This window comes from Pinus tabuliformis, chromosome 8 (genome assembly GCF_031772625.1).
Source record: "Pinus tabuliformis cultivar Carrire ecotype Pingquan chromosome 8, CPIR1, whole genome shotgun sequence".
Classification (NCBI taxonomy): Eukaryota; Viridiplantae; Streptophyta; class Pinopsida; order Pinales; family Pinaceae; genus Pinus; species Pinus tabuliformis.
The window spans coordinates 1,979,147,473-1,979,161,942 of NC_142294.1; the positions used below are offsets into that span (position 1 = coordinate 1,979,147,473).

The window sequence follows — 14,470 nt, forward strand, 5'->3', positions numbered from 1 at the left end:
GAAAATTTCACATTCATAGTTACATATTACCTTCATCCCATCCCAAGTTGCATATAAATACAAAATTCCCATTCCGATTTAATAAAAACCCTAAAATTAAGCCATTGCACTTTATAAATGTGCGTCCAAATGTGTGCCCACCCGCGAGAGTGGGAGTGCGATGTGCCCACGAGAATGGGAGCCCACCCGCGAGAGTGGGAGTGCAATGTGCCCACGAGAATGGGAGTGGGCTTTACCAGCAAGCATCGATGTGACTGCCTGTATTCAGAAGACAGGTCCAGCAATGGAAAACCCATCGATAGGGTGATGAGAAGCTTCCACCGAAGAGATCCTATTAGAATATATTGACCCATCTAAAATTTCCTGAAATCAACCCGAGATTGCCATTGCACTTTATAAATGTGCGTCCAAATGTGTGCCCACCCGCGAGAGTGGGAGTGCGATGTGCCCACGAGAATGGGAGCCCACCCGCGAGAGTGGGAGTGCAATGTGCCCACGAGAATGGGAGTGGGCTTTACCAGCAAGCATCGATGTGACTGCCTGTATTCAGAAGACAGGTCCAGCAATGGAAAACCCATCGATAGGGTGATGAGAAGAGTGGGAGTGCGATGTGCCCACGAGAATGGGAGCCCACCCGCGAGAGGTGGGAGTGCGATGTGCCCACGAGAATGGGAGTCCACCCGCGAGAGTGGGAGTGCAATGTGCCCACGAGAATGGGAGTGGGCTTTACCAGCAAGCATCGATGTGACTGCCTGTATTCAGAAGACAGGTCCAGCAATGGAAAACCCATCGATAGGGTGATGAGAAGCTTCCACCGAAGAGATCCTATTAGAATATATTGACCCATCTAAAATTTCCTGAAATCAACCCGAGATTGACAATGAACTACCGTGTTCACATTTACAAATAAAAACGTAAAACATAAAATACTTTCATCAAATATTTAGCGTTGGGAAATTTCAGAATACCCCATCGATGAATTCACTTCCTTGCAACTAAATCCATAGCTTCTTCCCAGGCCAATTTAACTACCCTGAGGCAAACTATTGAAGGAAACAACACAAGATCTGCAGAGGCCTTTCTCTTATATTTCTTAGCAAACATATACAATGCACTTTAAGCAACATGAAAATAGAAACTTTATCCCAGCTACACAGTTCATGTTTTCTAATGGAAATAAAATCCTGCTGCACTATTCTATACTGAATACGTGCAAAAATAAATTCACATGGCAACTGAGATCTACAGTAGTAAATCGCCTCAAACTGTTCTGAGCAGTGCTCCACGTTCCACGAATTTTACACCACAAGCAAACAATCCATGAGTGCCACGTTGAGTGCCAAACTACCCTGCATCTAAATTATAGAGGCAAACTATTGAAGGAAATAACATGAGATCTACAGAGGCCTTTCTCTGATATTTCTTAGCAAACATAAACAATGCACTTTAAGCAACACGAAAATAGAAACTTTATCCCAGCTACATAGTTCATGTTTTCTAATGGAATTAAAATCCTGCTGTACTATTCTATACTGAATATGTGCAAAAATAGATTCACATGGCAACTGGGATCTACAGTAGTAAATCGCCTCAAACTGTTCTGAACAGAGCTCCACGTTCCACGAATTTTACACCACAAGCAAACAATCCACGAGTGCCACGTTGAAGCGATGTTCTCTGAAATCCACGGGTGCCAGTGTGTTCTCTCAGAATTGTCTGCATGATTATGCATAAAAAACATTAAGCCACACTGAAATCATACATTTACAAAACCGTCCAAGAAAGTTTTCCAGTTTCAACAACGCTGCACTTACAATTCAACCTTCATAAATAAGAGCCCTATGGCGGTAACTGTCCCCTTCCTCAACTATATTTTTTGATCCTTTTTAATGCAGAATTACAAGCCATTAAAAAACACATGCTGCACAACATACCAAACATGTAATTTCTCCAAACATACCCGCTAAAATCATCAATTCTCAAAATAAATAAGAGACCGATGGCGGTAACTATCCCCCTTCAACGGTACTATTTGTTCCTTTTCAATGCGGGGATACAAAATCACTGAAGAAGCATAAGCTGCACATACCGAACATATAATTTCTCCAAAACTATCATTAGCATACATGCTGCATGTTGAGCAATCCTCACAACTAATACCGGATATCAGTTGAGCAACAGGACTTGCTGCTCAGTTTTAAGCTGTAACATTTCAATGAAGTTTCACCTGTTTTATTAAAATTCTATCAACGACGCTGCACTAAAATTCAACCTTCATCAGATAAGAGGCCCATGGCGGCGGTTACTGTCCCCCTTCAACGGTATTATCTGTTCCTTTTCAATGCGGGAATATAAAGTCACTGAAGAAGCATAAGCTGCACTTACCGAACATATTATTTCTCCAAAATTATCATTATCATACATGCTCCATGTTGAGCAAACCTCACAACTAGTACCGGATATCAGTCACGCAACAGGACTTACTGCTCAGTTTTAAGCTGTAACATTTCCATGAAATTTCACCTGAAGAGTGTTAATTCGGAAATTCCACAGGCACTTTAAGTCGACATTTCGAGTCTCAAACAGGATTGTCAAGAGAAGGAAGCGAAAGGCAAATGAATGAACAAAGAGGAAAGCAAAAATAAAATAATAAAAGAGAGAAGTTTCACCCGTTTTGTTACAATTGTATCAACAACGCGGCACTAACAAATCAACCTTCATCAGTAAAGAGCCCATGGTAACTGTACGCCTTCTTCAACAGTACTATCTGTTCTTTTTATATGCGGGAATACAAAGTCACCAAAGAAACATAAGAAGCACATACCGAATATCTGATTTCTCCAAATTTATCATTAGCATACACGCTGCATGTTGACCAAACCTTACAACCAGTGCTAAATATCAGTTACACAACAGGACTTGCTGCTCTGTTTTAAGCTGTAACATTTCAAATTCAGTTTCGCCTGTTTTGCTACAATTCTATATTGTCAAAAAAAAATGGCAATAAGAAATACGTAGCTCTCGACTTCATACAATCATCCCATTCATTCAAAACACTGAAGAATTTAGCTTACAAAAAAAATATTTACCTCGGATATACACATACTCAGTTACAACGGTTTTTGACAAATAAATAAATATATACTAAGAACAACAAAATGGAAAAGAATGGAAATGCCAGAAATATAGGACAAGAGAAAATATAATACCCTGACCTTCAATTACTGTGGGCCCCGGAACATTTTAATTTGAACTGTACGTCGACTCAATACTTCACTTGTATTAGTTCTTCAATGCACAAAATGTATATTCATCTCATAAACAGTGAAACATCTGTTTTTTTTTTTTTAATAAAATCAATGCGCAAAAAGTTAAAATAGTGAATCTGATAACAAACCAATAACAAATCTCAAGAATAGCATTAAAAATAATACCCATCTCATTTGGAATCAAATTAAAGAATAATTTGTTTACCCGCTAACTTGTTCATTATTCAAATTTGTTGTCAAAGTGAACTGCTCAATAAATCATCAATCATGCTTAAATAAAAAATATATATACGTCTTAAGCCTGTTGCCTTGAAAAGAAAAGGAAAAAATTACTTTCATCAAATTGCATGAAACAATGATCAATGTTATTATTTTGATGTAACAAATACCAAATGCTAATTATTGCCCATCGGCCACTGTACCCATATATAACTAACAAGTTGAGCAAATCACACGAGCACATTATCACGAAGAGACAACCTACACATCAGTTTTCTGATATAGTTATGCATTGAGAAACAATTTTTCCCGTGGATTATTCAAATACATAGTAAAATATTCAAAACGATTTTATCATCGTTGAAATGATGTGTTAAAAATTTAAAACCAGAATATGTAACAAAGGGAAACCGCCGCAAACGAACAAGGCCAGATATTCAACAGGCAGGTAATTAGCAGCCCATAGGCAATCACAAACGAACAACGCCAGATATTCAACAGGCAGTTAATTAGCAGCCCATAGGCAATCACAAACGAACAAGGCCAGATATTCAATAGGCAGGTAATTAGCAGCCCATAGGGCAATCACATTCACTCATAAAAAGTTCGTGAGAATTAAACATCTGAAAGCTCTTCCATTAGACAAACTAGAGCGAACAATATTTGCAACTCCACTTAAATATTAACTGTTTTTAGTTCTACAACACATGGATAATATCACAAATAAACATTTAATTTTAATTACATACTTAAAATTTTTATGACTGCAATAGTATTAATTTAATATAATACCTTTGATGACTGCAATAGTATTAATTTAAAATACATCGCTAATGTTAACACTGGCTCTTCATTAACATCATAACAGCATTAGTATCATATTTAAATAAATTAACTGAACACGCATTACACAACTATTGTACCCATAAATCTGCTAACATAATTAGCCATAATTATGCTACAGGTATAAACTGACACAATCCTTACATATTTTTAAAATATATTATAATGTTAGTCAATCATATTACCTATTATTGCTAAGCAATCCATTAGTTAGCTTCACACAGTAATGGTAGAGATTAAGGCTCTTCTTTCTCTACCTAGCAGATTAAAAGGAAAACATACTAGCTGTTTTTTCTTGGAAAATATAGAAATGCCCAAAATAGCATTTTCTACTAATAAACTAATTATATAACAGCTTCAGTGTTAAAAAGAGCAGCATCTATTAATAAAAAATTTTACCCAATACTGAAACTGCGACTAACCTATAGCACCTCTTATTTCTAGCCAATGACATCAGTTCTAATATTATTGATACACCTCAAGCAACCGATCCAATACAACGGGCCTAGACTTTTTCAGAGAAAGGATGTTTGAACTTGCAGACAGATGAATAATAAATCTTAAAACAGGCAGCCCATTGGTGACATAATAATATTCTTTAATCAAGCAAACTAGTCTAGATTTATTTTTACATCTAGACTATTTTTCCATTATAAATGGCGTTTGCATCTGAAGAGAACTGATCCTTCATCTGAAGAAAACTGATCCTTCTGGACGCTTGGTAAATCCAGAGTTAAGATGGATCTAGACTGGTTTAATTATTAATAATTGATAACTATAATTATTTATTTTATTTTATTTTTATGTAATTTGTCCTAGTAGAAAATGTTTTAATTTTTAATTAGTAATTATAATTATTGACTTTATTATTATTATTATATATATAATTTTATTTTATTTTTGTTGTTAAGTAATTTGACCAAGTCAAAATGTTTACATAACATAACATCATATAACATAACCTTACAATATTTCCTCCATACTGGGCTGCAGAGCGCCTCTCTAGGGGCCATAATAACACAAACTTCCCCTTCATGAAGGCCTAGCCATAGAGACATGGGTTGAACATGCAATTGCACCCAGAGAGATTTAATATTAAATGGCCACAATAATAACACAAACTTCCCCTTCATAAAAGCCTAGCCATAGAGACATAGGTTGAACATGTAGTTGCACCCAGAGAAATTTAATATTAAATGGTCACCTGTAGGTGAATCAAATCCCACCCCATGTTCTTTTAAAAAGTAGATGGTACTAAAAACATTAGAAGATCTGCTCTTTAATCTAAAGTTTTCAGCAATCGTGGTTACTACCACTTAAATGTGTGCATGGCTCAGACCGCAAGAGGGGGCTACACCCCATCCTATCGCAATGTGGTTACGGGAGACGACCAATCCACTGGCCAATCGACTTCCATAAACCCCTCTTCCCATTCAATGGGACAAGGATTTCAAAAAGCCCCCTCGCATAAAAAACAACCTAGACCTCAACCTTTATGACTTCTAATAGAGAACTTAAGACACGTAATAGCTTTAGAACATTGGCTTCACAGTACAACACCCCTAAACACCTCTTCCCTTTCAATGCAACAAGGGTTTTGAAAAGCCCGCCTCGCATCACAGACAACCTAGATCTCAACCTTCTATGACTTCTAACAAAGAACTTGTGAGACGTAATACTTTAGAATACTTTAGAACATTAGTTTCACAACGACCCCCCTTCAGGAGATGACTCCAGTGGAAACTTTAGAGAGGGGCAAGCATCAAAGGATAAGCAACCACAAGAGGAAAGGCAAACCCAAGCAAGCTGCTGCCAACTAGCTAATGACACCTCTATTCCAAAAAACGGTAATCCCCTCAAATGGAAAGAGGTAGTAATGACGAAGGCCTCAATTGAAGATATCGTTCTAGACACACTAGATCTCTCCACGATTGGCAGCCATATGAAAAGGAAAATACCCTCAGTCAATTCCAGAGCATCAAGTTCAACTATTCCAACAAACCTTTCCTAAGACATAGACCCAAAGATAGCACCAACTCCTCTATCCCTTACTTGGGAATCCATACGCACTCATTCAAAGACCCACCCCCTGAGGTCATCAAAGAAGACAAAAAAGTTGGGGTGAAGCAACAAGCAACTAATCCAAGAGCTTGGAAAAATACCAAATAATTATTAATGAATCACGCTCATGACCATCGGCTATTATCAGCTATACGACAAAAACCATCAGCTATTATCAGTTATACGAAAAAAGCCAGCAGCTATTATCATGATTCAAGAATCAAAATGTTCTAGTGAAAAAAGGTAGCAATGATAGCCTCTCGATGTAGACAAGCTATCAAGATTCAATACATGACAATAGATACGAACGGCCAAGTAGGAGAGCTTGCAACATTTAGGAACTTAGACAAGGTTCTCATTTCAAATCTATTTGACTCAGCCCAAATTCCTTAAGCAAAATTCTAGCCACTAGCTCCACAGAAGTTAAAATTATATCGAATGTGAAAGGCCCGCACATTGCTAAGGGGGAATCAATTCTCCAAAAAAAAATTAGCCTCAGGCCCCTCGCGGCAAATCTCCCTGCAACATCATTAAATTTTGTTGAAGAGGGGAGCGATAAGGCGCCTAGATGTAGAAGCTGACCACTTCAAGAATATGATGGGACACCTTAGAGTTGACTGATTTGGACACAACCAACGCAACTTTTTCGTGGAATAATCATAGAGGAATACATCAAGTGGAATCAAGGCTATACCACTTCTTGGTCTTGAAGCCACTTTTGGAAAAGGACATCTTTCTAGAGGCTCCCATTTTGCCCTGTGGGGGATCAAAGCACTATCCCATTAGCTAGGATCCAGATATTAAAGCTAGTACAGTAAACAGGCCCTTCAGATTTGAAAGCTTCCGACTTCAGGATCCTTCCTTCTTAGACAAGGCCCGAATCTAGTGGATGGCTTCATGAGGGTGAAAAAACACCAAGCTCTTTCACCAATAGATTGTGCAACATAAGCACCAAAATCACATATCCTTCCTCGAAAGTGTCGATGACAATAAACTATTGAAACGCCAAGATATTGAAGCCAAGCTGGTGAATCCATTCTCTTCTCACAAACCCTCATCCAAACAAATGAGGCGGCAACAAAGAAAATCACTAGATCCCAGCTTTGGTTGGGCCAGAGCAAAATGAGGCATTAATATGAAAAATCACCTTAGGAGAAATGGGCTATCAAGTAAAAGTTGGCCCATTATTGGAGGAGAATCCCTATCAATGGTAGGAAAATCAAGAAGCTTTGCTTCAAGCTTCAATCCTTCCAACCTTTAATACTGCTTTCTTGACTCTTGCTCCCAAATCCAACAGAGGAGAAAAAAAGCTTAAACCCTATTACCCTATAATGCCTCATTTACTGCATAATACCATGGCAGATCCATTCTAACTCCAGATGTACCAAGCGCTGAGAGATTTGATCCCTCTTGGCACTGGGTAGATCGAGAGTTAAGATGGATCTAGGCTGGTTTAATTTTCCCTTTAAATTAAATAGACTATATTCCACATGAATACCAAGGGCCAATATCATGGATTCTCCATACCATGGGTCATATTATTTTTTAACATTATTACATTACAACATCTCTACCATATTGAGTTGGAGAGCAACTCTCAGACACAATCAATGATCAAAACAACAGTTAGTGCTTAAAAGCATTTCAATCAGCAAAATGTGTGGCACAATCTTTTCCTTGTGATGCCAACTTACCTAGGGTTGGTACCTGATTACAAAGCTTTTGGTCCAGCTTTTTCATATTTAACTTTGGATTACCTCTACTCTTTCCATCCCTCTTTTCAGGGCATGACGAGTTTGGCTCACGTTCTTGCACTAGCTTTATAGACTCCTTGTTCTAGTTTCGAGACTTTGGCACCTTTTGTTACTTTTGCCACCTTCACTACCAATCTCCACGGCCTTCTTTGCCCCCTTCCATTTCTTTCTTCCTAACATTGCCATGACCAACCAGCAAGCTAGATGCAAGAGAGGAGGGGAAGGTTAAGACTCAGAATGGGGTTCTTGAGCTTGATTTAGAGCGGAGTCTTCAGTGTGTATGTTTCATAGCCAAACTTCACCATCAATGCATTAACAATCCAGTGACATGGAGTAACAATTGCATCCAGAAAAACCTTGTCACTTGAACTCGGAGGTGGTTGAAAAGCAGCTACATGAATTACTAATAAAGGGCATACAAGGGGTCAATAAAACCAGTGACTCCAGAATATAAAGGGCATACAAGGGGTCAATAAAACCAGTGACTCCAGAATATCAACCCGTCGTTCCTAGGAAAGGTCCTACTCGAACGCCACAACGTGAAGGAGAAGATTTTGCTAGCGATGTACAACATTCAATTACATCAAATGGATATAGAGACATTCAACTTACATCGAAGTAGGTTTCACTCCTAGACCAGCAATACCGATTGAGTGGAAACCTCACCCTTAATTACTTTAATGTTTAAGCTGTTATTGCTCTTTATGGATCTGTATAAGCCTGCTTAACTAGGCAAACTCTAGGTATATGACAGTCCAACTGGAAACTGGTAAAGGTATAGAACCTATGTTTTTTCCAATTACACTTGAGATTTAAAAACTGCATGGACTAAAGGATTACTGTTCTGCCGCTAAACCATAGACGAACAATAACCTTATATTTATTGTAAATTTGCTATAATCAAAGAATTTTAGCTTTAAAACAATAACAATTAATTTTAACAACTCAAAAAAAAAGCAAAAAAAAAAAAAAAAAAAAAACCTTTTAAGCTCCAAAACCTTTCCCTACACAAATAGGAACAGCGAAAACATTCCCCTAAAATCTTACTATGTTTAGCTTAAAATAATCAGGTCCATTGATCACACTAGCTACAATAACCATCACCTATTGCCATTGCTTTTGTTAGAATAACCAATATCATTGCCTGATTTATTTATGTTACACTATTTAACTCAAAAATAATGTTCAGATCAGATGAAAACTGCCACCCACCTCTTTTTTCCATGGAATCTGATAAAATATTCGTCAGTACTGACAGAGATGTTAATCCTCCAGCTGCAATGGATATTGGAAAGATACCATTATTCCTGCGAATTTGTTGTGAATATGAACGGGCCTGAGTGCTTTTGACGATGTAGTGCTTTCTTTATTATGATGAGAAAATATAATGTTTCAAGCAGCATTAATAAGTCTCCCATCCTTCCGACGACGATAGAAAGATTGAGCAGCGAATGGACACTCTCACGAATTATTTCCTTGCTGTATATGCTATCAAGTTGGTCACAGAAGTCATGCCAATAGCAGCTTAATTTGATGGCATAAAGAACAGATAAAGATTTATCTCCCCCATCAGTCTCATCTGTAAAAAAGGCACATCACAATAAATATTGTCAAACCAAAAATAGTAACACAACACACTCGCGGGGGGCACAGCCCCCGCCAAAACCAAAAAATAATCATTTTATTACTTGTGGACCGACACCGCGAGCTCACCCAACGGAGTAAGATCCTTGGTAGCTACATCACTTTGTACATCAGGAGGGTAAGTAGGCAAAAGCCCACAAAAAAATACCACATGGACCGTACAGATTAGTAACATAGATAATCCGTACCAATATCACATCGAGTCTTTTTTACATGACTTGTTTGATGCCAAAAATCCCAAGTAATTACATTTAACAATAAAATCACGGTGACAAAACTTCAAATTTTCTAAAAGCATTTGGCCAAACAAAAACGCTCCCAGAAAATATGATAACTTTTGTCGGAAGTAAAATGGCACACTCATAAACTGATAGAACAGTTTGAAATCTCTGACAGATTGACACCTAGGCCGCGCAAGCAATCGTTAGACACCAAACTGCTTGGCACAACCATCCCGATTTTTCTCTGCATATTGTTTTCCGTTGTAGTCCAAAGTTGCCTACACATTGCATTCAACAAGGCCCTATCAGCACACAAATATTTAAAACAAACTTCATCGAGTTGGGTTTATACATTGAATTATTCAAAAACAATTGAAAACTACAGAGTAAAAGATCCTTGCAAAATTAAAGAAACGTCCAAAGTTGTATTTCACCCAACAATAGAACCCAGTAAAAATAAATGTTACTGGATAAATTTAGGAAAAATCTAAACAGGCAGGTTAAACGGACCTGCTACATTTGAAAGTTAACTAGATGTTTGCTTAGAAATCTGAGGAACTTCATATTGTCTAAATATTGACATATCTAATTGTAAACAATTAATGTTACGAATGTGAAATTTTCACCCTTTCTTGCCCACAATTATGCATCAATATCATTGGGGTTTTTGCAACAACTCAGCGTAAACATAAATTTCCAATTTGAAACTTTTACAACTTTGAATATGTTTCAACAAATATGATCTCTACAACAACAATTTAGAAAAGAAGGAAAAATATACCGAAACAAAACGGAGAATAAACTTTCATACGTTCAAACTTTAGGTAAAATATACAAGCTAGAAGAATCGTAGCAATCAAAACAATCGAGAATTAGAATTCAATTACTGTCTTTCTTTAGGACCTGTATTTTATTTGATTAACATTACGAACATACCTAAAGGCTAACACATCTATTCCACTCCAAGTTGTATGAGCACTAGGCTTTCTCTGGAAGCACATCGAAAGATTTCGACGAGAAAAGTTATTATATTTTAATGGTAAGTTTTGGTGGCAGGTAGACCGCGGCCTGTCGATAACCCTCTGTTCCAGGTTCAAACACACATCTCCAGAACGTTCCCTGTATGCCTTGAATTCCCCGGGAGCATGACGCAGGCATTCACGATAGACACAAAAAAGACATACAGGGCACACTAGGTAAGATGGTATACACATACCCCGGCCCCTCTTTGAGGGGAAAGAGGGAAGGCGTCCCTATGAATCACAGTTCAAAACAAAATTGAATTAGCTGAGTTGTGGTCAGGGGCCATATTATGTGTTTTCTTTATGGGGCCACGGGTTTAGTTTCCCAAGAGCATGCTGCCATGCTAAATCATCCAATTTGTTGCGCGATCTTGCGATGCCTCCAAGTTAACTCACCAAAAGCCGTTTGTGAGGCATAAATACAAGGCCTATACAATTTTGGCGGAATAGACACCCCTCAGGCACAAATTATAAACCAATTTGTAAAGACACAAATTCTAAGCCAATTTGTAAAGGCCGACGGCTTACAGCCCACAAATGTTTGGCACGAAAACGTGTTTTACGAAAAAAATGATGGCAATGCCAAAAAGAGAAGTAAATCTTCATTTGTTGTGCCGGAACCCAAAGACAGCCCTGCACTGTTAAAGGAGAACACATGAAAACAATTCTAGCACAAACAAACCACGAAACCGTAAAAGGATGAAGAAAAAAGAACAAAGAAACCCTTGAAACCCTAACATTCTAAGAAAGAAAAAAGAAAAGCCTCCTTTGGACCTCGGGAACGCCAAACAGCACCAAATGAGGTCGATCCCTTATTGCCTACTCAGAGACTTTCAATTGAATCAAATAAATAGAGAAAGATCGATAGATACGTACCAGAAATAGAGTAAAGCTTCAAATCCCCGCCCAAACCTTGTGTTCTCGAACAATCTGGTAGGAAGAAGAGCTTTGCTGTTCGACGCCCACTCACTTCTCTACCTTTCATTCACCTTAACCTTAGCTAGTACAACCACGAGACTGAATGAAAAAGGAGGACAGCGTGAGGCATCCAAATGTGGGAATTTATAGGGCAGGACACCGCCATTGGGGATAAAACGTAGCGGTTATCAAATCGGTGGACGGAATAACGCGCCCATCTTAGAGTTGACTAACAATTTTCAGTTATCAATTCCATTAAATTAGGACGAGAGCCCCATGTTCACTTAATTTTCAAGCGATGCGATGCCGTTAAATTGGGCGAAGATCTTTCTCTGTACCTAAGTTTGAACTTAACTCGGTATATGGATATTGGGCGAAGATCTTTCTCTGTACCTAAGTTTGAACTTAGCTCGGTATATGGATATTTACTCTTTTTTTCCCTCTTTACCATAAGCATGCCATCATTCAATCAATTTTTAAAACGGCTAATTGATAAATAAAATAATAGGTGGAAATTTTACAAATATCCACCCCTCCGTCCATATATTACATTTACTATATAAATTTGTATATATATTACATTTACCATATAAATTTGGTCATAAATTATTCACGCAATTTTAAAAATTATAAGTAATAAGTGGTAAATTTATAAATATTTAATAATATAAATTTTAGTCCTATAAATTTGATGAAAATTATATATTCTCTACCATGTTATGTAAAATAGTGTTTTTTTAAGTGGGAAGGTAAGAGGGCTTCTCAAGTGTTTCAAAGGAAAAATAGTGTCAAAATTTACATAGGAGTTAGGAATAACTACCAATAACATGGCAGAGTTCCTTGCATTATGGAAAGGTTTGGAGGTGGCTTTAAAAAATTAAATTAAAATTCTATTGGTTTATGGAGACTCTCATCATACACCAAATGACTATGGGTAAGGGGTTAATTAGTTCTAAGTCTCCTCTTATGGCCGAAAGAGCGATTAACTCTACCTCACAATTTGAAAAAAAGGAATACCACCACATCTTTAGGTAGTTGAATGTGAAAGCAAATGAGCTTGCAAAAAAAAGCTCTAGTTTGGCACAATGAAACTTTAATTTAATAATACATTGTGTCTCTGCCCTATTCCTTAATTATGATTTTTGCAAATTATATCATTAGGCGTTGGTGTCTAGCCTATCTCAAGAGGTATACTTTGATTTGTGGGTAATCTCTCTCCAAAGGTATATAATCGCGTCGAAATCCACCTTCATTCTAAGGTTGGGTACGTGGATGAATGTGAGTTTTTATCTATGCAAGGTGGTTGATCCTTGGCGATCCTTAGATCTCAGGCCTATTTATTTATCATCATGTCATATTAATTGGCAATGCAAGTGTTTGGGATCTCTAATTATTACGAGACAATGATATTTCATCTATTTATGCCTCACCTAATGGAAGATAGTGTAGCTTTGCTTAGTTGCGATTAGGACTGCTCTGGATGGGAATAAGAAATTAATGAACCTGGTAAATATTTTGTCATTGCCTTGTTCGGCCAATCTTGTGACCTGGTAAATATTTTATCATTGCCTTGTTCGGCCAATCTTGGGACCATGGAGTCTGCTCGCTAGAGGTTGCTTGGCTTGTGTGTTAACAGAGCATCCTTCTATATATAGATTATCCAATCTCTTCCCATTGAAAAGAGTTTCAAACTATTGTTGGTTCTGATATTGTTCCTATATTTTATGTTGGCCCATGTAATTAGGTGTTTAGTCGTAGATATGGCCAATCCCCTTAATTCTCCTAAGAATAATGAAGTCTGTCAGGTCTTAGACAAGCTCCTAGATGCTTCACATGCGATGTTAGTCTCCATTACAAAACTAGAAGATATGGTGAAGCATCACAAAATGTCTTTTCAGTTGTTCTTTGAGGCAAAGCTGCTCCGACATCAAGCAAAGATGATGTTAACTATGGATGACCTTTGAGAGGAAATCCACACCATTGGCGAGTGTATAGCAGCTCTAGAAGCTTCTAGATGTGGCAATTCGTTGAAGGTAGTGGGTGTGATGGTACCAGTGCTACTGATGGAGGAACGAAGGTCTGCCACTACAAAGTTGATGGCTCCAAGGGGCCCAATTAATCTAGGTCTAATGCTAGTTCTATCGTTTTGTTTATGACCTTTTTCTACTTCATTATGGGAAGCTTTTGTAGAGTATACACTAAAAACATTTTTAGGATAATTTGAAAATTTATTCCCAATAACTTAAATTTCGTATAAATTGCAAAAATTTTATAAATGCTACCCTTTGAAAGGGTTATGGTCCCTAATACAATCTTGTTAAAAAAATATAATTTCAAAATATATAATTTTGTGGAAAATGGTATAAACTTCAATTTAATAAAAAAATTCTCTACAATATTAAATAAAATAGTTTTTAAAAAATAATATAATTTCAATTTTTTCTATAATATTAAATAAAATAATTTTAAAAATATATATATATATATATATATATATATAAATTTTAATTTAATGAAAA

The 14,470-nt window shown here is 37.2% G+C and overlaps 2 long non-coding RNA genes across 3 annotated transcripts; both read right to left on the bottom strand.

Annotated features, from left to right (window-relative positions):
• Nucleotides 1-1,332: 1,332 nt before the first annotated feature.
• LOC149244379 (uncharacterized) lies at nt 1,333-9,450 on the bottom strand. 2 transcript variants are annotated; one of them, XR_016246747.1, is made up of 2 exons: nt 1,961-9,450; nt 1,333-1,716 (listed from the first exon to the last, which is right to left on the bottom strand). It is a non-coding gene; the product is annotated as an uncharacterized LOC149244379 (long non-coding RNA). The 2 variants fall into 2 exon arrangements; XR_016246748.1 differs by having other exon boundaries at nt 1,815-9,450.
• Nucleotides 9,451-9,558: 108 nt separating this feature from the next.
• Nucleotides 9,559-12,371, bottom strand: LOC149244380 (uncharacterized). Its single transcript, XR_016246749.1, has 2 exons — nt 11,910-12,371; nt 9,559-10,289 (listed from the first exon to the last, which is right to left on the bottom strand). It is a non-coding gene; the product is annotated as an uncharacterized LOC149244380 (long non-coding RNA).
• Between the last annotated feature and the right edge of the window lie 2,099 nt (nt 12,372-14,470).